Genomic DNA, 25,977 nt, shown 5'->3' on the forward strand with positions numbered 1-25,977 from the left:
CTCGGAGGCCCCTACACCACCAAGAAAGGCACTTGGAGGCCCCTGCACTGGAAATAAAGGCACTTGGAGGCCAGTGCACCCCAAAAAAGGGCACTCGGAGGCCTCTACACCACAAAAGAAAAGGCACTAGGAGGGCCTTACACTGCAAAAACAGGGCACTCGGAGGCCAGCGCACTGCAAAAACAGGGCACTCGGAGGCCACTACACTGGAACAAAAGGCACTCGGAGACCAGTGCACCACAAGAAAAGGCACTCGGAGGCCTCTACACCACAAAGAAAAGGCACTAGGAGGGCCTTACACTGGAAAAAAAGGCACTCGGAGGCCAGTGCACCACAAGAAAAGGCTCTCAGTGGCCCCTACAGCACAAAAATAGGCTCTTGGGGGCTGCTACAATGCAAAAAAAAAGGCACTTGGTGGCCCCTGAACCACAAGAAAAGGCACTTGGTGGCCCCTGAACCACAAGAAAAGGCACTCAGTGGCCCCTACAGCACAATAAAAAGCACTCGGGGGCTGCTACAATGTGAAACAAGGCACTTGGAGGGCCCTGCACCACCAAAAAAGGCACTCGGAGGCTCCTGCACTGGAAAAAGAGGCACTTGCAGGCCTGTACAGCAGAAAAAAGGCACTCGGAAGCCCCTATATTGCAAAAAAAGGCACTTGGAGGCTACTACACTGCAAAGAAATGCACCCTGAGGCCCACGCACAGCAAAAAAAGGCACTCAGAGGCCTCCACACCGCAAAAAAGGGCACTCGGAGGCCAGTGCACTGAAAAACAGGGCACTTGGAGGCCAGTGCACCACAAAAGAAAATGCACTCAGAGGCCCCGACACCACAAAAGAAAGGCCCTTGGAGGACCACACCACAAAAAAAGGCACTCGGCTGCCCCTACACTGTAAAAAAAAGGCACTCGGAGGCCCCTACACCACAAAAAAAGGCACTTGGGGGCTGCTACAATGCAAAAAAAGGCACTCGGAGGCCCCTGCACCAGAAACAAAGGCACTTGGAGGGCCCTGCACCACAAGAAAAGGCACTCAGTGGCCCCTACAGCACAAAAAAAGGCTCTTGGGGGCTGCTACAATGCAAAAAAAGGCACTCAGAGGCCCCTGAACCACAAGAAAAGGCACTTGGTGGCCCCTGAACCACAAGAAAAGGCACTCGGTGGCCTCTACAGCACAATAAAAGGCACTCGGGGCCACTACACCGCAAAAAAAAGAAACATGGAGGACCACACCCCCCAAAATAACAGCACTCGGAGGCCCCTGAACCACAAGAAAAGGCACTCAGTGGCTCCTACAGCACAAAAAAAGGCACTCGGGGGCTGCTACAATGTGAAACAAGGCACTCGGAGGGCCCTGCACCACCAAAAAAGGCACTCGGAGGCTCCTGCACTGGAAAAAGAGGCACTTGGAGGCTAGTGCACAGCAAAAAAAAAATGCACTCAGAGGCCCCTACAGCACAAAAGAAAGGCACTCGGAGCACCACACCACAAAAAAAGGCACTCGGCTGCCCCTACACTGGAAAAAAAGGCACTCGGCTGCCCCTACACCACAAGATAAGGCACTTGGTGGCTGCTACAATGCAAAAAAAGGCACTCAGAGGCCCCTGCACCACAAAAAAAGGCACTCGGAAGCCCCTACTTTGCAAAAAAAGGCACTCAGTGGCCCCGATACCACAAAAAAGGCACTTGGGGGCTGCTACACTGCAAAAAAAAGGCAAAAGGCACTCCGAGGCTGCTACGCTGCAAAAAAAAAAAATGCACCCAGAGGCCTCGACACCACCAAAAAAGGCACTCGGAGGCTCCTGCACTGGAAAAAGAGGCACTTGGAGGCTAGTACACTGCAAAAAAATGCACCCTGAGGCCCGTGCACCACAAAAAAAAGGCACTTGGAGGCCCCTACACCACAAAAAAAGGCACTCGGCTGCCCCTACACTGGAAAAAAAGGCACTCGGAGGCCCCTGCACCAGAAACAAAGGCACTTGGAGGGCCCTGCACCACAAAAGAAGGCACTCGGAGGCCCCTGACCCACAAGGAAATGCACTCGGTGGCTCCTGCACCACAAAAAAAAGCACTCGGAGGCTCCTGCACTGGAAAAAGAGGCACTTGCAGGCCTGTATACCGGATATAAAGGCACTTGGAGGCCCCTGCACCACAAAAGAAGGCACTCGGAGGCCCCTACACCGCAAAAAAGGGCACTCGGAGGGCCCTTCACCGCAAAAAAAGGCACTCGGTGGCCCCCACATTGCAAAAAAAGGCACTTGGAGGCTACTACACTACAAAAAAAGGCACTCAGTAGCCCCTGCATTGCAAAAAAAGGCACTCAGTAGCCCCTGCACCGCAAAAAAAGGCACTCGGAGGCCAGTGCACTGAAAAACAGGGCACTTGGAGGCCAGTGCACCGCAAAAAAAAAATGCACTCAGAGGCCCCTACAGCACAAAAGAAAGGCACTCGGAGCACCACACCACAAAAAAAGGCACTCGGCTGCCCCTACACTGGAAAAAAAGGCACTCGGAGGCCCCTACACCACAAAAAAAGGCACTTGCGGGCTGCTACAATGCAAAAAAAGGCACTCGGAGGCCCCTGCACCACAAAAAAAGGCACTCGGAAGCCCCTACTTTGCAAAAAAAGGCACTCGGTGGCCCCGATACCACAAAAAAGGCACTTGGGGGCTGCTACACTGCAAAAAAAAGGCAAAAGGCACTCCGAGGCTGCTACACCGCAAAAAAAAGCCACTCAGGGGCTGCTACAATGCGAAAAAAGGCACTTGGAGGCGCCTGCAGTGGAAAAAAAGGCACTCAGAGGCCAGTGCACCACAAGAAAAGGCACTCGGTGGCCCCTGCACTGCCAAAAAAGTCAATCACAGGCCCCTGCACAGCAAAAAAAGGCACTCGGAGGCATCTACACCACAAAAAAAAGGCACTCAGAGGACCACAGCACAACAAAAGGTACTGGGTGGCCCCGACAGCACAAACAAATGCACTCGGGGGCTGCTACAATGTGAAACAAGGCATTCGGGGGGCCTGGCACGACCAAAAAGGCACTCGGAAGCCCCTACATTGCAAAAAAAGGCACTTGGAGGCTACTACACTGCAAAAAAATGCACCCTGAGGCCCCTGCACCGCAAAAAAAGGCACTCGGTGGCCCCAACACCACAAAAAAAAGGCACTCGGGGGCTGCTACAATGCGAAAACAGGCACTACGATGCCCCTACACCGGAAAGAAAGGCACTCAGAGGGCCCTGCACCGCAAAAAAAGGCACTCAGCTGCCCTTACACTGGAAAAACAGGCACTTGGAGGCCTCTACACCACAGAAAAAGGCACTCTGGCCGCTACACGACCAAGAAAGGCACTCGGTGGCCCCCACATTGCAAAAAAAGGCACTTGGAGGCTACTACACTGCAAAGAAATGCACCCTGAGGCCCACGCACGGCAAAAAAAAGGCACTTAGTAGCCCCTGCACCGCAATGAAAGGCACTCAGAGGCCTCCACGCTGCAAAAAAAGGCACTCGGAGGCCAGTGCACTGAAAAAGAGGGCACTTGGAGGCCAGTGCACCATAAAAGAAAATTCACTCAGAGGCCCCGACACCACAAAAGAAAGGCACTCGGAGCACCACACCACAAAAAAAGGCACTCAGAGGCCCCTACAGCACAAAAAAAGGCACTCGGAGGCCCCTACAGCACAAAAAAAGGCACTTGGGGGCTGCTACAATGCAAAAAAGGCACTCAGAGGCCCCTGCACCAGAAACAAAGGCACTTAGAGGGCCCTGCACCACAAAAAAAGGCACTTAGAGGGCCCTGCACCACAAAAAAAGGCACTCGGAGGCCCCTACACTGGAAAAAAAAGGCACTCGGAGGCCCCTACACTGGAAAAAAAGGCACTCGGAGGCCCCTACAGCACAAAAAAAGGCACTTGGCTGCCCCTACACTGGAAAAAAAGGCACTCGGAGGCCCCTGCACCAGAAACAAAGGCACTTGGAGGGCCCTGCACCAGAAACAAAGGCACTTGGAGGGCCCTGCACCACAAGGAAAGGCTCTTGGGGCCACTACACCGCAATAAAAAGGTACATGGCGGACCACACACCCGAAAAAAACAGCACTCGGAGGCCCCTGAACCACAAGGAAAGGGACTCAGTGGCTCCTACAGCACAAAAAAAGGCACTCGGGGGCTGCTACAATGTGAAAAAAGGCGCTCAGAGGGCCCTGCACCACCAAAAAAAGCACTCGGAGGCTCCTGCACCACCAAGAAAGGCACTCGGTGGCCCCCACATTGCAAAAAAGGGCACTTGGAGGCTACTACACTGCAAAAAAATGCACCCTGAGGCCCATGCACAGCAAAAAAAGGCACTCGGTGGCCCCAACACCACAAAAAAAAGGCACTCGGGGGCTGCTACAATGCGAAAACAGGCACTACAATGCCCCTACAGCGGAAAGAAAGGCACTCAGAGGGCCCTGCACCGCAAAAAAAGGCACTCAGCTGCCCTTACACTGGAAAAACAGGCACTTGGAGGCCTCTACACCACAGAAAAAGGCACTCTGGCCGCTACACGACCAAGAAAGGCACTCGGTGGCCCCCACATTGCAAAAAAAGGCACTTGGAGGCTACTACACTGCAAAGAAATGCACCCTGAGGCCCACGCACAACAAGAAAAGGCACTTAGTAGCCCCTGCACTGCAATAAAAGGCACTCAGAGGCCTCCACACTGCAAAAAAAGGCACTCGGAGGCCAGTGCACTGAAAAAGAGGGCACTTGGAGGCCAGTGCACCGCAAAAAAAAATGCACTCAGAGGCCCTGACACCACAAAAGAAAGGCACTCGGAGCACCACACCACAAAAAAAGGCACTCGGCTGCCCCTACACTGGAAAAAAAGGCACTCGGAGGCCCCTACAGCACAAAAAAAGGCACTTGGGGGCTGCTACAATGCAAAAAAGGCACTCGGAGGCCCCTGCACCAGAAACAAAGGCACTTGGAGGGCCCTGCACCACAAAAGAAGGCACTCAGAGGCCCCTGAACCACAAGAAAAGGCACTCGGTGGCTCCTACAGCACAAAAAAAGGCACTCGGGGGCTGCTACAATGTGAAACAAGGCACTCGGAGGTCCCTGCACCACCAAAAAAGGCACTCGGAGGCCCCTGCACCTCAAAAGAAGACACTCGGAAGCCTCTACATTGCAAAAAAAGGCACCTGGAGGCTACTACACTGCAAAAAAAGGCACTCGGGGGCTGCTACAATGTGAAACAAGGCACTCGGAGGGCCCAGCACCACCAAAAGAGGCACTCGGAGGTTGCTGCACTGGAAAAAGAGGCACTTGCAGGCCTGTACACCGGAAGAAAAGGCACTCGGAAGCCGCTACACCGCAGAGAAAGGCACTCGGAGGCACCTGCAACGGAAAAAAATGCACTCGGAGGCCCCTACACCACAAAAAAAGGCACTCGGAGGCCAGTGCACTGTAAAAAAAGACACTTGGAGGCCTCTACAGCACCAAAAAAGGCACTTGGGGGCTGCGACAATGCAATAAAAGGCACTCAGAGGCCCCTGCACCACAAGAAAAAGCTCTCGGGGCCACTACACTGCCAAAAAAAGGTACATGGAGGACCACACACCCCAAAATAACAGCACTCGGAGGCCCCTGAACCGCAAGGAAAGGCACTCGGTGGCCCCTACAGCACAAAAAAACAGCACTTGGGGGCTGCTACAATGTGAAACAAGGCACTCGGAGGGCCCTGCAGCACAAAAAAAGGCACTCGGAGGCCCCTGCACTGGAAAAAGAGCCACTTGCAGGCCTGTACACTGGAAATAAAGACACTTGGAGGCCCCTGTGCTGGAAAAAGAGGCACTTGCAGGCCTGTACACTGGAAATAAAGGCACTCGGTGGCCCCTACAGCACAAAAAAAGGCACTCGGAGGCTGCTACAATGCGAAAACAGGCACTCGGATGCCCCTACACCGGATATAAAGGCACCCTGAGGCCCCTGCAACACAAAAGAAGGCACTCGGAGGGCCCTGCACCACAAAAGAAGGCACTCGGAGGCCCCTGCACTGGAAAAAGAGGCACTTGCAGGCCTGTACACTAGGAAAAAAAGGCACTCGGAGGCCCCTACACCACCAAGAAAGGCACTTGGAGGCCCCTGCACTGGAAATAAAGGCACTTGGAGGCCCCTACACTGGAATAAAAGGCACTTGGAGGCCAGTGCACCCCAAAAAAGGGCACTCGGAGGCCTCTACACCACAAAAGAAAAGGCACTAGGAGGGCCTTACACTGCAAAAACAGGGCACTCGGAGGCCAGCGCACTGCAAAAACAGGGCACTCGGAGGCCACTACACTGGAACAAAAGGCACTCAGAGACCAGTGCACCACAAGAAAAGGCACTCGGAGGCCTCTACACCACAAAGAAAAGGCACTAGGAGGGCCTTACACTGGAAAAAAAGGCACTCGGAGGCCAGTGCACCACAAGAAAAGGCTCTCAGTGGCCCCTACAGCACAAAAATAGGCTCTTGGGGGCTGCTACAATGCAAAAAAAAAGGCACTTGGTGGCCCCTGAACCACAAGAAAAGGCACTTGGTGGCCCCTGAACCACAAGAAAAGGCACTTGGTGGCCCCTACAGCACAATAAAAAGCACTCGGGGGCTGCTACAATGTGAAACAAGGCACTTGGAGGGCCCTGCACCACCAAAAAAGGCACTCGGAGGCTCCTGCACTGGAAAAAGAGGCACTTGCAGGCCTGTACAGCAGAAAAAAGGCACTCGGAAGCCCCTATATTGCAAAAAAAGGCACTTGGAGGCTACTACACTGCAAAGAAATGCACCCTGAGGCCCACGCACAGCAAAAAAAGGCACTCAGAGGCCTCCACACCGCAAAAAAGGGCACTCGGAGGCCAGTGCACTGAAAAACAGGGCACTTGGAGGCCAGTGCACCACAAAAGAAAATGCACTCAGAGGCCCCGACACCACAAAAGAAAGGCCCTTGGAGGACCACACCACAAAAAAAGGCACTCGGCTGCCCCTACACTGTAAAAAAAAGGCACTCGGAGGCCCCTACACCACAAAAAAAGGCACTTGGGGGCTGCTACAATGCAAAAAAAGGCACTCGGAGGCCCCTGCACCAGAAACAAAGGCACTTGGAGGGCCCTGCACCACAAGAAAAGGCACTCAGTGGCCCCTACAGCACAAAAAAAGGCTCTTGGGGGCTGCTACAATGCAAAAAAAGGCACTCAGAGGCCCCTGAACCACAAGAAAAGGCACTTGGTGGCCCCTGAACCACAAGAAAAGGCACTCGGTGGCCTCTACAGCACAATAAAAGGCACTCGGGGCCACTACACCGCAAAAAAAAGAAACATGGAGGACCACACCCCCCAAAATAACAGCACTCGGAGGCCCCTGAACCACAAGAAAAGGCACTCAGTGGCTCCTACAGCACAAAAAAAGGCACTCGGGGGCTGCTACAATGTGAAACAAGGCACTCGGAGGGCCCTGCACCACCAAAAAAGGCACTCGGAGGCTCCTGCACTGGAAAAAGAGGCACTTGGAGGCTAGTGCACAGCAAAAAAAAAATGCACTCAGAGGCCCCTACAGCACAAAAGAAAGGCACTCGGAGCACCACACCACAAAAAAAGGCACTCGGCTGCCCCTACACTGGAAAAAAAGGCACTCGGCTGCCCCTACACCACAAGATAAGGCACTTGGTGGCTGCTACAATGCAAAAAAAGGCACTCAGAGGCCCCTGCACCACAAAAAAAGGCACTCGGAAGCCCCTACTTTGCAAAAAAAGGCACTCGGTGGCCCCGATACCACAAAAAAGGCACTTGGGGGCTGCTACACTGCAAAAAAAAGGCAAAAGGCACTCCGAGGCTGCTACGCTGCAAAAAAAAAAAATGCACCCAGAGGCCTCGACACCACCAAAAAAGGCACTCGGAGGCTCCTGCACTGGAAAAAGAGGCACTTGGAGGCTAGTACACTGCAAAAAAATGCACCCTGAGGCCCGTGCACCACAAAAAAAAGGCACTTGGAGGCCCCTACACCACAAAAAAAGGCACTCGGCTGCCCCTACACTGGAAAAAAAGGCACTCGGAGGCCCCTGCACCAGAAACAAAGGCACTTGGAGGGCCCTGCACCACAAAAGAAGGCACTCGGAGGCCCCTGACCCACAAGGAAATGCACTCGGTGGCTCCTGCACCGCAAAAAAAAGCACTCGGAGGCTCCTGCACTGGAAAAAGAGGCACTTGCAGGCCTGTATACCGGATATAAAGGCACTTGGAGGCCCCTGCACCACAAAAGAAGGCACTCGGAGGCCCCTACACTGCAAAAAAGGGCACTCGGAGGGCCCTTCACCGCAAAAAAAGGCACTCGGTGGCCCCCACATTGCAAAAAAAGGCACTTGGAGGCTACTACACTACAAAAAAAGGCACTCAGTAGCCCCTGCATTGCAAAAAAAGGCACTCAGTAGCCCCTGCACCGCAAAAAAAGGCACTCGGAGGCCAGTGCACTGAAAAACAGGGCACTTGGAGGCCAGTGCACCGCAAAAAAAAAATGCACTCAGAGGCCCCTACAGCACAAAAGAAAGGCACTCGGAGCACCACACCACAAAAAAAGGCACTCGGCTGCCCCTACACTGGAAAAAAAGGCACTCGGAGGCCCCTACACCACAAAAAAAGGCACTTGCGGGCTGCTACAATGCAAAAAAAGGCACTCGGAGGCCCCTGCACCACAAAAAAAGGCACTCGGAAGCCCCTACTTTGCAAAAAAAGGCACTCGGTGGCCCCGATACCACAAAAAAGGCACTTGGGGGCTGCTACACTGCAAAAAAAAGGCAAAAGGCACTCCGAGGCTGCTACACCGCAAAAAAAAGCCACTCAGGGGCTGCTACAATGCGAAAAAAGGCACTTGGAGGCGCCTGCAGTGGAAAAAAAGGCACTCAGAGGCCAGTGCACCACAAGAAAAGGCACTCGGTGGCCCCTGCACTGCCAAAAAAGTCAATCACAGGCCCCTGCACAGCAAAAAAAGGCACTCGGAGGCATCTACACCACAAAAAAAAGGCACTCAGAGGACCACACCACAACAAAAGGTACTGGGTGGCCCCGACAGCACAAACAAATGCACTCGGGGGCTGCTACAATGTGAAACAAGGCATTCGGGGGGCCTGGCACGACCAAAAAGGCACTCGGAAGCCCCTACATTGCAAAAAAAGGCACTTGGAGGCTACTACACTGCAAAAAAATGCACCCTGAGGCCCCTGCACCGCAAAAAAAGGCACTCGGTGGCCCCAACACCACAAAAAAAAGGCACTCGGGGGCTGCTACAATTCGAAAACAGGCACTACGATGCCCCTACAGCGGAAAGAAAGGCACTCAGAGGGCCCTGCACCGCAAAAAAAGGCACTCAGCTGCCCTTACACTGGAAAAACAGGCACTTGGAGGCCTCTACACCACAGAAAAAGGCACTCTGGCCGCTACACGACCAAGAAAGGCACTCGGTGGCCCCCACATTGCAAAAAAAGGCACTTGGAGGCTACTACACTGCAAAGAAATGCACCCTGAGGCCCACGCACAGCAAAAAAAAGGCACTTAGTAGCCCCTGCACCGCAATGAAAGGCACTCAGAGGCCTCCACGCTGCAAAAAAAGGCACTCGGAGGCCAGTGCACTGAAAAAGAGGGCACTTGGAGGCCAGTGCACCATAAAAGAAAATTCACTCAGAGGCCCCGACACCACAAAAGAAAGGCACTCGGAGCACCACACCACAAAAAAAGGCACTCAGAGGCCCCTACAGCACAAAAAAAGGCACTCGGAGGCCCCTACAGCACAAAAAAAGGCACTTGGGGGCTGCTACAATGCAAAAAAGGCACTCAGAGGCCCCTGCACCAGAAACAAAGGCACTCGGAGGCCCCTGCACCACAAAAAAAGGCACTCGGAGGCCCCTGCACCACAAAAAAAGGCACTTGGCTGCCCCTACACTGGAAAAAAAAGGCACTCGGAGGCCCCTACACTGGAAAAAAAGGCACTCGGAGGCCCCTACAGCACAAAAAAAGGCACTTGGCTGCCCCTACACTGGAAAAAAAGGCACTCGGAGGCCCCTGCACCAGAAACAAAGGCACTTGGAGGGCCCTGCACCACAAAAGAAGGCACTTGGAGGCTCCTGAACCACAAGGAAAGGCTCTTGGGGCCACTACACCGCAATAAAAAGGTACATGGCGGACCACACACCCGAAAAAAACAGCACTCGGAGGCCCCTGAACCACAAGGAAAGGGACTCAGTGGCTCCTACAGCACAAAAAAAGGCACTCGGGGGCTGCTACAATGTGAAAAAAGGCGCTCAGAGGGCCCTGCACCACCAAAAAAAGCACTCGGAGGCTCCTGCACCACCAAGAAAGGCACTCGGTGGCCCCCACATTGCAAAAAAGGGCACTTGGAGGCTACTACACTGCAAAAAAATGCACCCTGAGGCCCATGCACAGCAAAAAAAGGCACTCGGTGGCCCCAACACCACAAAAAAAAGGCACTCGGGGGCTGCTACAATGCGAAAACAGGCACTACAATGCCCCTACACCGGAAAGAAAGGCACTCAGAGGGCCCTGCACCGCAAAAAAAGGCACTCAGCTGCCCTTACACTGGAAAAACAGGCACTTGGAGGCCCCTGCACCAGAAAAAGGCACTCTGGCCCCTACACAACCAAGAAAGGCACTCGGTGGCCCCCACATTGCAAAAAAAGGCACTTGGAGGCTACTACACTGCAAAGAAATGCACCCTGAGGCCCACGCACAACAAGAAAAGGCACTTAGTAGCCCCTGCACTGCAATAAAAGGCACTCAGAGGCCTCCACACCGCAAAAAAAGGAACTCAGAGGCCAGTGCACTGAAAAAGAGGGCACTTGGAGGCCAGTGCACCGCAAAAAAAATGCACTCAGAGGCCCCTACAGCACAAAAGAAAGGCACTCGGAGCACCACACCACAAAAAAAGGCACTCGGCTGCCCCTACACTGGAAAAAAAGGCACTCGGAGGCCCCTACAGCACAAAAAAAGGCACTTGGGGGCTGCTACAATGCAAAAAAGGCACTCGGAGGCCCCTGCACCAGAAACAAAGGCACTTGGAGGGCCCTGCACCACAAAAGAAGGCACTCAGAGGCCCCTGAACCACAAGAAAAGGCACTCGGTGGCTCCTACAGCACAAAAAAAGGCACTCGGGGGCTGCTACAATGTGAAACAAGGCACTCGGAGGTCCCTGCACCACCAAAAAAGGCACTCGGAGGCCCCTGCACCTCAAAAGAAGACACTCGGAAGCCCCTACATTGCAAAAAAAGGCACCTGGAGGCTACTACACTGCAAAAATTGCACCCTGAGGCCCCTGCACCACAAAAAAAGGCACTCGGGGGCTGCTACAATGCGAAAACAGGCACTACGATGCCCTTACACCGGAAAGAAAGGCACTCAGAGGGCCCTGCAGCACAAAAAAAGGCACTCAGCTGCCCTTCCACTGGAAAAACAGGCACTTGGAGGCCTCTACACCCCAGAAAAAGGCACTCAGTGGCCCCTACACTGCAAAAAAAGGCACTCGGGGGCTGCTACAATGTGAAACAAGGCACTCGGAGGGCCCAGCACCACCAAAAGAGGCACTCGGAGGTTGCTGCACTGGAAAAAGAGGCACTTGCAGGCCTGTACACCGGAAAAAAAGGCACTCGGAAGCCGCTACACCGCAGAGAAAGGCACTCGGAGGCACCTGCAACGGAAAAAAATGCACTCGGAGGCCCCTACACCACAAAAAAAGGCACTCGGAGGCCAGTGCACTGTAAAAAAAGACACTTGGAGGCCTCTACAGCACCAAAAAAGGCACTTGGGGGCTGCGACAATGCAATAAAAGGCACTCAGAGGCCCCTGCACCACAAGAAAAAGCTCTCGGGGCCACTACACTGCCAAAAAAAGGTACATGGAGGACCACACACCCCAAAATAACAGCACTCGGAGGCCCCTGAACCGCAAGGAAAGGCACTCGGTGGCCCCTACAGCACAAAAAAACAGCACTTGGGGGCTGCTACAATGTGAAACAAGGCACTCGGAGGGCCCTGCAGCACAAAAAAAGGCACTCGGAGGCCCCTGCACTGGAAAAAGAGCCACTTGCAGGCCTGTACACTGGAAATAAAGACACTTGGAGGCCCCTGTGCTGGAAAAAGAGGCACTTGCAGGCCTGTACACTGGAAATAAAGGCACTCGGTGGCCCCTACAGCACAAAAAAAGGCACTCGGAGGCTGCTACAATGCGAAAACAGGCACTCGGATGCCCCTACACCGGATATAAAGGCACCCTGAGGCCCCTGCAACACAAAAAAAGGCACTCGGAGGGCCCTGCACCACAAAAGAAGGCACTCGGAGGCCCCTGCACTGGAAATAAAGGCACTTGGAGGCCCCTACACTGGAATAAAAGGCACTTGGAGGCCAGTGCACCCCAAAAAAGGGCACTCGGAGGCCTCTACACCACAAAAGAAAAGGCACTAGGAGGGCCTTACACTGCAAAAACAGGGCACTCGGAGGCCAGCGCACTGCAAAAACAGGGCACTCGGAGGCCACTACACTGGAACAAAAGGCACTCGGAGACCAGTGCACCACAAGAAAAGGCACTCGGAGGCCTCTACACCACAAAGAAAAGGCACTAGGAGGGCCTTACACTGGAAAAAAAGGCACTAGGGGGCCACTACGCTGGAAAAAAAGGCACTCGGAGGCCAGTGCACCACAAGAAAAGGCACTCAGTGGCCCCTACAGCACAAAAATAGGCTCTTGGGGGCTGCTACAATGCAAAAAAAAAGGCACTCAGAGGGCCCTGAACCACAAGAAAAGGCACTCAGTGGCCCCTACAGCACAATAAAAAGCACTCGGGGGCTGCTACAATGTGAAACAAGGCACTTGGAGGGCCCTGCACCACCAAAAAAGGCACTCGGAGGCTCCTGCACTGGAAAAAGAGGCACTTGCAGGCCTGTACAGCAGAAAAAAGGCACTCGGAAGCCCCTACATTGCAAAAAAAGGCACTTGGAGGCTACTACACTGCAAAGAAATGCACCCTGAGGCCCACGCACAGCAAGAAAAGGCACTCAGAGGCCTCCACACCGCAAAAAAGGGCACTCGGAGGCCAGTGCACTGAAAAACAGGGCACTTGGAGGCCAGTGCACCACAAAAGAAAATGCACTCAGAGGCCCCGACACCACAAAAGAAAGGCCCTTGGAGGACCACACCACAAAAAAAGGCACTCGGCTGCCCCTACACTGTAAAAAAAAGGCACTCGGAGGCCCCTACACCACAAAAAAAGGCACTTGGGGGCTGCTACAATGCAAAAAAAGGCACTCAGAGGCCCCTGCACCACAAAAAAAGGCACTCGGAAGCCCCTACTTTGCAAAAAAAGGCACTCGGTGGCCCCGATACCACAAAAAAGGCACTTGGGGGCTGCTACACTGCAAAAAAAAGGCAAAAGGCACTCCGAGGCTGCTACGCTGCAAAAAAAAAAAATGCACCCAGAGGCCTCGACACCACCAAAAAAGGCACTCGGAGGCTCCTGCACTGGAAAAAGAGGCACTTGGAGGCTAGTACACTGCAAAAAAATGCACCCTGAGGCCCGTGCACCACAAAAAAAAGGCACTTGGAGGCCCCTACACCACAAAAAAAGGCACTCGGCTGCCCCTACACTGGAAAAAAAGGCACTCGGAGGCCCCTGCACCAGAAACAAAGGCACTTGGAGGGCCCTGCACCACAAAAGAAGGCACTCGGAGGCCCCTGACCCACAAGGAAATGCACTCGGTGGCTCCTGCACCACAAAAAAAAGCACTCGGAGGCTCCTGCACTGGAAAAAGAGGCACTTGCAGGCCTGTATACCGGATATAAAGGCACTTGGAGGCCCCTGCACCACAAAAGAAGGCACTCGGAGGCCCCTACACTGCAAAAAAGGGCACTCGGAGGGCCCTTCACCGCAAAAAAAGGCACTCGGTGGCCCCCACATTGCAAAAAAAGGCACTTGGAGGCTACTACACTACAAAAAAAGGCACTCAGTAGCCCCTGCATTGCAAAAAAAGGCACTCAGTAGCCCCTGCACCGCAAAAAAAGGCACTCGGAGGCCAGTGCACTGAAAAACAGGGCACTTGGAGGCCAGTGCACCGCAAAAAAAAAATGCACTCAGAGGCCCCTACAGCACAAAAGAAAGGCACTCGGAGCACCACACCACAAAAAAAGGCACTCGGCTGCCCCTACACTGGAAAAAAAGGCACTCGGAGGCCCCTACACCACAAAAAAAGTCACTTGCGGGCTGCTACAATGCAAAAAAAGGCACTCGGAGGCCCCTGCACCACAAAAAAAGGCACTCGGAAGCCCCTACTTTGCAAAAAAAGGCACTCGGTGGCCCCGATACCACAAAAAAGGCACTTGGGGGCTGCTACACTGCAAAAAAAAGGCAAAAGGCACTCCGAGGCTGCTACACCGCAAAAAAAAGCCACTCAGGGGCTGCTACAATGCGAAAAAAGGCACTTGGAGGCGCCTGCAGTGGAAAAAAAGGCACTCAGAGGCCAGTGCACCACAAGAAAAGGCACTCGGTGGCCCCTGCACTGCCAAAAAAGTCAATCACAGGCCCCTGCACAGCAAAAAAAGGCACTCGGAGGCATCTACACCACAAAAAAAAGGCACTCAGAGGACCACACCACAACAAAAGGTACTGGGTGGCCCCGACAGCACAAACAAATGCACTCGGGGGCTGCTACAATGTGAAACAAGGCATTCGGGGGGCCTGGCACGACCAAAAAGGCACTCGGAAGCCCCTACATTGCAAAAAAAGGCACTTGGAGGCTACTACACTGCAAAAAAATGCACCCTGAGGCCCCTGCACCGCAAAAAAAGGCACTCGGTGGCCCCAACACCACAAAAAAAAGGCACTCGGGGGCTGCTACAATTCGAAAACAGGCACTACGATGCCCCTACAGCGGAAAGAAAGGCACTCAGAGGGCCCTGCACCGCAAAAAAAGGCACTCAGCTGCCCTTACACTGGAAAAACAGGCACTTGGAGGCCTCTACACCACAGAAAAAGGCACTCTGGCCGCTACACGACCAAGAAAGGCACTCGGTGGCCCCCACATTGCAAAAAAAGGCACTTGGAGGCTACTACACTGCAAAGAAATGCACCCTGAGGCCCACGCACAGCAAAAAAAAGGCACTTAGTAGCCCTTCACCGCAAAAAAAGGCACTCAGAGGCCTCCACGCTGCAAAAAAAGGCACTCGGAGGCCAGTGCACTGAAAAAGAGGGCACTTGGAGGCCAGTGCACCATAAAAGAAAATTCACTCAGAGGCCCCGACACCACAAAAGAAAGGCACTCGGAGCACCACACCACAAAAAAAGGCACTCAGAGGCCCCTACAGCACAAAAAAAGGCACTCGGAGGCCCCTACAGCACAAAAAAAGGCACTTGGGGGCTGCTACAATGCAAAAAAGGCACTCAGAGGCCCCTGCACCAGAAACAAAGGCACTTAGAGGGCCCTGCACCACAAAAAAAGGCACTCGGAGGCCCCTGCACCACAAAAAAAGGCACTTGGCTGCCCCTACACTGGAAAAAAAAGGCACTCGGAGGCCCCTACACTGGAAAAAAAGGCACTCGGAGGCCCCTACACTGGAAAAAAAGGCACTCGGAGGCCCCTACAGCACAAAAAAAGGCACTTGGCTGCCCCTACACTGGAAAAAAAGGCACTCGGAGGCCCCTGCACCAGAAACAAAGGCACTTGGAGGGCCCTGCACCACAAAAGAAGGCACTTGGAGGCTCCTGAACCACAAGGAAAGGCTCTTGGGGCCACTACACCGCAATAAAAAGGTACATGGCGGACCACACACCCGAAAAAAACAGCACTCGGAGGCCCCTGAACCACAAGGAAAGGGACTCAGTGGCTCCTACAGCACAAAAAAAGGCACTCGGGGGCTGCTACAATGTGAAAAAAGGCGCTCAGAGGGCCCTGCACCACCAAAAAAAGCACTCGGAGGCTCCTGCACCACCAAGAAAGGCACTCGGTGGCCCCCACATTGCAAAAAAGGGCACTTGGAGGCTACTACACTGCAAAAAAATGCACCCTGAGGCCCATGCACAGCAAAAAAAGGCACTCGGTGGCCCCAACACCACAAAAAAAAGGCACTCGGGGGCTGCTACAATGCGAAAACAGGCACTACAATGCCCCTACACCGGAAAGAAAGGCACTCAGAGGGCCCTGCACCGCAAAAAAAGGCACTCAGCTGCCCTTACACTGGAAAAACAGGCACTTGGAGGCCCCTGCACCAGAAAAAGGCACTCTGGCCCCTACACAACCAAGAAAGGCACTCGGTGGCCCCCACATTGCAAAAAAAGGCACTTGGAGGCTACTACACTGCAAAGAAATGCACCCTGAGGCCCACGCACAACAAGAAAAGGCACTTAGTAGCCCCTGCACTGCAATAAAAGGCACTCAGAGGCCTCCACACCGCAAAAAAAGGAACTCAGAGGCCAGTGCACTGAAAAAGAGGGCACTTGGAGGCCAGTGCACCGCAAAAAAAATGCACTCAGAGGCCCCTACAGCACAAAAGAAAGGCTCTCGGAGCACCACACCACAAAAAAAGGCACTCGGCTGCCCCTACACTGGAAAAAAAGGCACTCGGAGGCCCCTACAGCACAAAAAAAGGCACTTGGGGGCTGCTACAATGCAAAAAAGGCACTCGGAGGCCCCTGCACCAGAAACAAAGGCACTTGGAGGGCCCTGCACCACAAAAGAAGGCACTCAGAGGCCCCTGAACCACAAGAAAAGGCACTCGGTGGCTCCTACAGCACAAAAAAAGGCACTCGGGGGCTGCTACAATGTGAAACAAGGCACTCGGAGGTCCCTGCACCACCAAAAAAGGCACTCGGAGGCCCCTGCACCTCAAAAGAAGACACTCGGAAGCCCCTACATTGCAAAAAAAGGCACCTGGAGGCTACTACACTGCAAAAATTGCACCCTGAGGCCCCTGCACCACAAAAAAAGGCACTCGGGGGCTGCTACAATGCGAAAACAGGCACTACGATGCCCCTACACCGGAAAGAAAGGCACTCAGAGGGCCCTGCAGCACAAAAAAAGGCACTCAGCTGCCCTTCCACTGGAAAAACAGGCACTTGGAGGCCTCTACACCCCAGAAAAAGGCACTCAGTGGCCCCTACACTGCAAAAAAAGGCACTCGGGGGCTGCTACAATGTGAAACAAGGCACTCGGAGGGCCCAGCACCACCAAAAGAGGCACTCGGAGGTTGCTGCACTGGAAAAAGAGGCACTTGCAGGCCTGTACACCGGAAGAAAAGGCACTCGGAAGCCGCTACACCGCAGAGAAAGGCACTCGGAGGCACCTGCAACGGAAAAAAATGCACTCGGAGGCCCCTACACCACAAAAAAAGGCACTCGGAGGCCAGTGCACTGTAAAAAAAGACACTTGGAGGCCTCTACAGCACCAAAAAAGGCACTTGGGGGCTGCGACAATGCAATAAAAGGCACTCAGAGGCCCCTGCACCACAAGAAAAAGCTCTCGGGGCCACTACACTGCCAAAAAAAGGTACATGGAGGACCACACACCCCAAAATAACAGCACTCGGAGGCCCCTGAACCGCAAGGAAAGGCACTCGGTGGCCCCTACAGCACAAAAAAACAGCACTTGGGGGCTGCTACAATGTGAAACAAGGCACTCGGAGGGCCCTGCAGCACAAAAAAAGGCACTCGGAGGCCCCTGCACTGGAAAAAGAGCCACTTGCAGGCCTGTACACTGGAAATAAAGACACTTGGAGGCCCCTGTGCTGGAAAAAGAGGCACTTGCAGGCCTGTACACTGGAAATAAAGGCACTCGGTGGCCCCTACAGCACAAAAAAAGGCACTCGGAGGCTGCTACAATGCGAAAACAGGCACTCGGATGCCCCTACACCGGATATAAAGGCACCCTGAGGCCCCTGCAACACAAAAAAAGGCACTCGGAGGGCCCTGCACCACAAAAGAAGGCACTCGGAGGCCCCTGCACTGGAAATAAAGGCACTTGGAGGCCCCTACACTGGAATAAAAGGCACTTGGAGGCCAGTGCACCCCAAAAAAGGGCACTCGGAGGCCTCTACACCACAAAAGAAAAGGCACTAGGAGGGCCTTACACTGCAAAAACAGGGCACTCGGAGGCCAGCGCACTGCAAAAACAGGGCACTCGGAGGCCACTACACTGGAACAAAAGGCACTCGGAGACCAGTGCACCACAAGAAAAGGCACTCGGAGGCCTCTACACCACAAAGAAAAGGCACTAGGAGGGCCTTACACTGGAAAAAAAGGCACTAGGGGGCCACTACGCTGGAAAAAAAGGCACTCGGAGGCCAGTGCACCACAAGAAAAGGCACTCAGTGGCCCCTACAGCACAAAAATAGGCTCTTGGGGGCTGCTACAATGCAAAAAAAAAGGCACTCAGAGGGCCCTGAACCACAAGAAAAGGCACTCAGTGGCCCCTACAGCACAATAAAAAGCACTCGGGGGCTGCTACAATGTGAAACAAGGCACTTGGAGGGCCCTGCACCACCAAAAAAGGCACTCGGAGGCTCCTGCACTGGAAAAAGAGGCACTTGCAGGCCTGTACAGCAGAAAAAAGGCACTCGGAAGCCCCTACATTGCAAAAAAAGGCACTTGGAGGCTACTACACTGCAAAGAAATGCACCCTGAGGCCCACGCACAGCAAAAAAAGGCACTCAGAGGCCTCCACACCGCAAAAAAGGGCACTCGGAGGCCAGTGCACTGAAAAACAGGGCACTTGGAGGCCAGTGCACCACAAAAGAAAATGCACTCAGAGGCCCCGACACCACAAAAGAAAGGCCCTTGGAGGACCACACCACAAAAAAAGGCACTCGGCTGCCCCTACACTGTAAAAAAAAGGCACTCGGAGGCCCCTACACCACAAAAAAAGGCACTTGGGGGCTGCTACAATGCAAAAAAAGGCACTCAGAGGCCCCTGCACCACAAAAAAAGGCACTCGGAAGCCCCTACTTTGCAAAAAAAGGCACTCGGTGGCCCCGATACCACAAAAAAGGCACTTGGGGGCTGCTACACTGCAAAAAAAAGGCAAAAGGCACTCCGAGGCTGCTACGCTGCAAAAAAAAAAAATGCACCCAGAGGCCTCGACACCACCAAAAAAGGCACTCGGAGGCTCCTGCACTGGAAAAAGAGGCACTTGGAGGCTAGTACACTGCAAAAAAATGCACCCTGAGGCCCGTGCACCACAAAAAAAAGGCACTTGGAGGCCCCTACACCACAAAAAAAGGCACTCGGCTGCCCCTACACTGGAAAAAAAGGCACTCGGAGGCCCCTGCACCAGAAACAAAGGCACTTGGAGGGCCCTGCACCACAAAAGAAGGCACTCGGAGGCCCCTGACCCACAAGGAAATGCACTCGGTGGCTCCTGCACCACAAAAAAAAGCACTCGGAGGCTCCTGCACTGGAAAAAGAGGCACTTGCAGGCCTGTATACCGGATATAAAGGCACTTGGAGGCCCCTGCACCACAAAAGAAGGCACTCGGAGGCCCCTACACTGCAAAAAAGGGCACTCGGAGGGCCCTTCACCGCAAAAAAAGGCACTCGGTGGCCCCCACATTGCAAAAAAAGGCACTTGGAGGCTACTACACTACAAAAAAAGGCACTCAGTAGCCCCTGCATTGCAAAAAAAGGCACTCAGTAGCCCCTGCACCGCAAAAAAAGGCACTCGGAGGCCAGTGCACTGAAAAACAGGGCACTTGGAGGCCAGTGCACCGCAAAAAAAAAATGCACTCAGAGGCCCCTACAGCACAAAAGAAAGGCACTCGGAGCACCACACCACAAAAAAAGGCACTCGGCTGCCCCTACACTGGAAAAAAAGGCACTCGGAGGCCCCTACACCACAAAAAAAGGCACTTGCGGGCTGCTACAATGCAAAAAAAGGCACTCGGAGGCCCCTGCACCACAAAAAAAGGCACTCGGAAGCCCCTACTTTGCAAAAAAAGGCACTCGGTGGCCCCGATACCACAAAAAAGGCACTTGGGGGCTGCTACACTGCAAAAAAAAGGCAAAAGGCACTCCGAGGCTGCTACACCGCAAAAAAAAGCCACTCAGGGGCTGCTACAATGCGAAAAAAGGCACTTGGAGGCGCCTGCAGTGGAAAAAAAGGCACTCAGAGGCCAGTGCACCACAAGAAAAGGCACTCGGTGGCCCCTGCACTGCCAAAAAAGTCAATCACAGGCCCCTGCACAGCAAAAAAAGGCACTCGGAGGCATCTACACCACAAAAAAAAGGCACTCAGAGGACCACACCACAACAAAAGGTACTGGGTGGCCCCGACAGCACAAACAAATGCACTCGGGGGCTGCTACAATGTGAAACAAGGCATTCGGGGGGCCTGGCACGACCAAAAAGGCACTCGGAAGCCCCTACATTGCAAAAAAAGGCACTTGGAGGCTACTACACTGCAAAAAAATGCACCCTGAGGCCCCTGCACCGCAAAAAAAGGCACTCGGTGGCCCCAACACCACAAAAAAAAGGCACTCGGGGGCTGCTACAATTCGAAAACAGGCACTACGATGCCCCTACAGCGGAAAGAAAGGCACTCAGAGGGCCCTGCACCGCAAAAAAAGGCACTCAGCTGCCCTTACACTGGAAAAACAGGCACTTGGAGGCCTCTACACCACAGAAAAAGGCACTCTGGCCGCTACACGACCAAGAAAGGCACTCGGTGGCCCCCACATTGCAAAAAAAGGCACTTGGAGGCTACTACACTGCAAAGAAATGCACCCTGAGGCCCACGCACAGCAAAAAAAAGGCACTTAGTAGCCCTTCACCGCAAAAAAAGGCACTCAGAGGCCTCCACGCTGCAAAAAAAGGCACTCGGAGGCCAGTGCACTGAAAAAGAGGGCACTTGGAGGCCAGTGCACCATAAAAGAAAATTCACTCAGAGGCCCCGACACCACAAAAGAAAGGCACTCGGAGCACCACACCACAAAAAAAGGCACTCAGAGGCCCCTACAGCACAAAAAAAGGCACTCGGAGGCCCCTACAGCACAAAAAAAGGCACTTGGGGGCTGCTACAATGCAAAAAAGGCACTCAGAGGCCCCTGCACCAGAAACAAAGGCACTTAGAGGGCCCTGCACCACAAAAAAAGGCACTCGGAGGCCCCTGCACCACAAAAAAAGGCACTTGGCTGCCCCTACACTGGAAAAAAAAGGCACTCGGAGGCCCCTACACTGGAAAAAAAGGCACTCGGAGGCCCCTACACTGGAAAAAAAGGCACTCGGAGGCCCCTACAGCACAAAAAAAGGCACTTGGCTGCCCCTACACTGGAAAAAAAGGCACTCGGAGGCCCCTGCACCAGAAACAAAGGCACTTGGAGGGCCCTGCACCACAAAAGAAGGCACTTGGAGGCTCCTGAACCACAAGGAAAGGCTCTTGGGGCCACTACACCGCAATAAAAAGGTACATGGCGGACCACACACCCGAAAAAAACAGCACTCGGAGGCCCCTGAACCACAAGGAAAGGGACTCAGTGGCTCCTACAGCACAAAAAAAGGCACTCGGGGGCTGCTACAATGTGAAAAAAGGCGCTCAGAGGGCCCTGCACCACCAAAAAAAGCACTCGGAGGCTCCTGCACCACCAAAAAAAGCACTCGGTGGCCCCCACATTGCAAAAAAGGGCACTTGGAGGCTACTACACTGCAAAAAAATGCACCCTGAGGCCCATGCACAGCAAAAAAAGGCACTCGGTGGCCCCAACACCACAAAAAAAAGGCACTCGGGGGCTGCTACAATGCGAAAACAGGCACTACAATGCCCCTACACCGGAAAGAAAGGCACTCAGAGGGCCCTGCACCGCAAAAAAAGGCACTCAGCTGCCCTTACACTGGAAAAACAGGCACTTGGAGGCCCCTGCACCAGAAAAAGGCACTCTGGCCCCTACACAACCAAGAAAGGCACTCGGTGGCCCCCACATTGCAAAAAAAGGCACTTGGAGGCTAGTACACTGCAAAAAAATGCACCCTGAGGCCCGTGCACCACAAAAAAAAGGCACTTGGAGGCCCCTACACCACAAAAAAAGGCACTCGGCTGCCCCTACACTGGAAAAAAAGGCACTCGGAGGCCCCTGCACCAGAAACAAAGGCACTTGGAGGGCCCTGCACCACAAAAGAAGGCACTCGGAGGCCCCTGACCCACAAGGAAATGCACTCGGTGGCTCCTGCACCACAAAAAAAAGCACTCGGAGGCTCCTGCACTGGAAAAAGAGGCACTTGCAGGCCTGTATACCGGATATAAAGGCACTTGGAGGCCCCTGCACCACAAAAGAAGGCACTCGGAGGCCCCTACACTGCAAAAAAGGGCACTCGGAGGGCCCTTCACCGCAAAAAAAGGCACTCGGTGGCCCCCACATTGCAAAAAAAGGCACTTGGAGGCTACTACACTACAAAAAAAGGCACTCAGTAGCCCCTGCATTGCAAAAAAAGGCACTCAGTAGCCCCTGCACCGCAAAAAAAAGCACTCGGAGGCCAGTGCACTGAAAAACAGGGCACTTGGAGGCCAGTGCACCGCAAAAAAAAAATGCACTCAGAGGCCCCTACAGCACAAAAGAAAGGCACTCGGAGCACCACACCACAAAAAAAGGCACTCGGCTGCCCCTACACTGGAAAAAAAGGCACTCGGAGGCCCCTACACCACAAAAAAAGGCACTTGCGGGCTGCTACAATGCAAAAAAAGGCACTCGGAGGCCCCTGCACCACAAAAAAAGGCACTCGGAAGCCCCTACTTTGCAAAAAAAGGCACTCGGTGGCCCCGATACCACAAAAAAGGCACTTGGGGGCTGCTACACTGCAAAAAAAAGGCAAAAGGCACTCCGAGGCTGCTACACCGCAAAAAAAAGCCACTCAGGGGCTGCTACAATGCGAAAAAAGGCACTTGGAGGCGCCTGCAGTGGAAAAAAAGGCACTCAGAGGCCAGTGCACCACAAGAAAAGGCACTCGGTGGCCCCTGCACTGCCAAAAAAGTCAATCACAGGCCCCTGCACAGCAAAAAAAGGCACTCGGAGGCATCTACACCACAAAAAAAAGGCACTCAGAGGACCACACCACAACAAAAGGTACTGGGTGGCCCCGACAGCACAAACAAATGCACTCGGGGGCTGCTACAATGTGAAACAAGGCATTCGGGGGGCCTGGCACGACCAAAAAGGCACTCGGAAGCCCCTACATTGCAAAAAAAGGCACTTGGAGGCTACTACACTGCAAAAAAATGCACCCTGAGGCCCCTGCACCGCAAAAAAAGGCACTCGGTGGCCCCAACACCACAAAAAAAAGGCACTCGGGGGCTGCTACAATTCGAAAACAGGCACTACGATGCCCCTACAGCGGAAAGAAAGGCACTCAGAGGGCCCTGCACCGCAAAAAAAGGCACTCAGCTGCCCTTACACTGGAAAAACAGGCACTTGGAGGCCTCTACACCACAGAAAAAGGCACTCTGGCCGCTACACGACCAAGAAAGGCACTCGGTGGCCCCCACATTGCAAAAAAAGGCACTTGGAGGCTACTACACTGCAAAGAAATGCACCCTGAGGCCCACGCACAGCAAAAAAAAGGCACTTAGTAGCCCTTCACCGCAAAAAAAGGCACTCAGAGGCCTCCACGCTGCAAAAAAAGGCACTCGGAGGCCAGTGCACTGAAAAAGAGGGCACTTGGAGGCCAGTGCACCATAAAAGAAAATTCACTCAGAGGCCCCGACACCACAAAAGAAAGGCACTCGGAGCACCACACCACAAAAAAAGGCACTCAGAGGCCCCTACAGCACAAAAAAAGGCACTCGGAGGCCCCTACAGCACAAAAAAAGGCACTTGGGGGCTGCTACAATGCAAAAAAGGCACTCAGAGGCCCCTGCACCAGAAACAAAGGCACTTAGAGGGCCCTGCACCACAAAAAAAGGCACTCGGAGGCCCCTGCACCACAAAAAAAGGCACTTGGCTGCCCCTACACTGGAAAAAAAAGGCACTCGGAGGCCCCTACACTGGAAAAAAAGGCACTCGGAGGCCCCTACACTGGAAAAAAAGGCACTCGGAGGCCCCTACAGCACAAAAAAAGGCACTTGGCTGCCCCTACACTGGAAAAAAAGGCACTCGGAGGCCAGTGCACTGAAAAAGAGGGCACTTGGAGGCCAGTGCACCATAAAAGAAAATTCACTCAGAGGCCCCGACACCACAAAAGAAAGGCACTCGGAGCACCACACCACAAAAAAAGGCACTCGGCTGCCCCTACACTGGAAAAAAAGGCACTCGGAGGCCCCTACAGCACAAAAAAAGGCACTTGGGGGCTGCTACAATGCAAAAAAGGCACTCGGAGGCCCCTGCACCAGAAACAAAGGCACTTGGAGGGCCCTGCACCACAAAAGAAGGCACTCAGAGGCCCCTGAACCACAAGAAAAGGCACTCGGTGGCTCCTACAGCACAAAAAAAGGCACTCGGGGGCTGCTACAATGTGAAACAAGGCACTCGGAGGTCCCTGCACCACCAAAAAAGGCACTCGGAGGCCCCTGCACCTCAAAAGAAGACACTCGGAAGCCCCTACATTGCAAAAAAAGGCACCTGGAGGCTACTACACTGCAAAAATTGCACCCTGAGGCCCCTGCACCACAAAAAAAGGCACTCGGGGGCTGCTACAATGCGAAAACAGGCACTACGATGCCCCTACACCGGAAAGAAAGGCACTCAGAGGGCCCTGCAGCACAAAAAAAGGCACTCAGCTGCCCTTCCACTGGAAAAACAGGCACTTGGAGGCCTCTACACCCCAGAAAAAGGCACTCAGTGGCCCCTACACTGCAAAAAAAGGCACTCGGGGGCTGCTACAATGTGAAACAAGGCACTCGGAGGGCCCAGCACCACCAAAAGAGGCACTCGGAGGTTGCTGCACTGGAAAAAGAGGCACTTGCAGGCCTGTACACCGGAAGAAAAGGCACTCGGAAGCCGCTACACCGCAGAGAAAGGCACTCGGAGGCACCTGCAACGGAAAAAAATGCACTCGGAGGCCCCTACACCACAAAAAAAGGCACTCGGAGGCCAGTGCACTGTAAAAAAAGACACTTGGAGGCCTCTACAGCACCAAAAAAGGCACTTGGGGGCTGCGACAATGCAATAAAAGGCACTCAGAGGCCCCTGCACCACAAGAAAAAGCTCTCGGGGCCACTACACTGCCAAAAAAAGGTACATGGAGGACCACACACCCCAAAATAACAGCACTCGGAGGCCCCTGAACCGCAAGGAAAGGCACTCGGTGGCCCCTACAGCACAAAAAAACAGCACTTGGGGGCTGCTACAATGTGAAACAAGGCACTCGGAGGGCCCTGCAGCACAAAAAAAGGCACTCGGAGGCCCCTGCACTGGAAAAAGAGCCACTTGCAGGCCTGTACACTGGAAATAAAGACACTTGGAGGCCCCTGTGCTGGAAAAAGAGGCACTTGCAGGCCTGTACACTGGAAATAAAGGCACTCGGTGGCCCCTACAGCACAAAAAAAGGCACTCGGAGGCTGCTACAATGCGAAAACAGGCACTCGGATGCCCCTACACCGGATATAAAGGCACCCTGAGGCCCCTGCAACACAAAAAAAGGCACTCGGAGGGCCCTACACTGGAATAAAAGGCACTTGGAGGCCAGTGCACCCCAAAAAAGGGCACTCGGAGGCCTCTACACCACAAAAGAAAAGGCACTAGGAGGGCCTTACACTGCAAAAACAGGGCACTCGGAGGCCAGCGCACTGCAAAAACAGGGCACTCAGAGGCCACTACACTGGAACAAAAGGCACTCGGAGACCAGTGCACCACAAGAAAAGGCACTCGGAGGCCTCTACACCACAAAGAAAAGGCACTAGGAGGGCCTTACACTGGAAAAAAAGGCACTCGGAGGCCAGTGCACCACAAGAAAAGGCTCTCAGTGGCCCCTACAGCACAAAAATAGGCTCTTGGGGGCTGCTACAAT

This window comes from Dromaius novaehollandiae, chromosome 17 (assembly GCF_036370855.1).
Source record: "Dromaius novaehollandiae isolate bDroNov1 chromosome 17, bDroNov1.hap1, whole genome shotgun sequence".
Lineage (NCBI taxonomy): Eukaryota > Metazoa > Chordata > Aves > Casuariiformes > Dromaiidae > Dromaius > Dromaius novaehollandiae.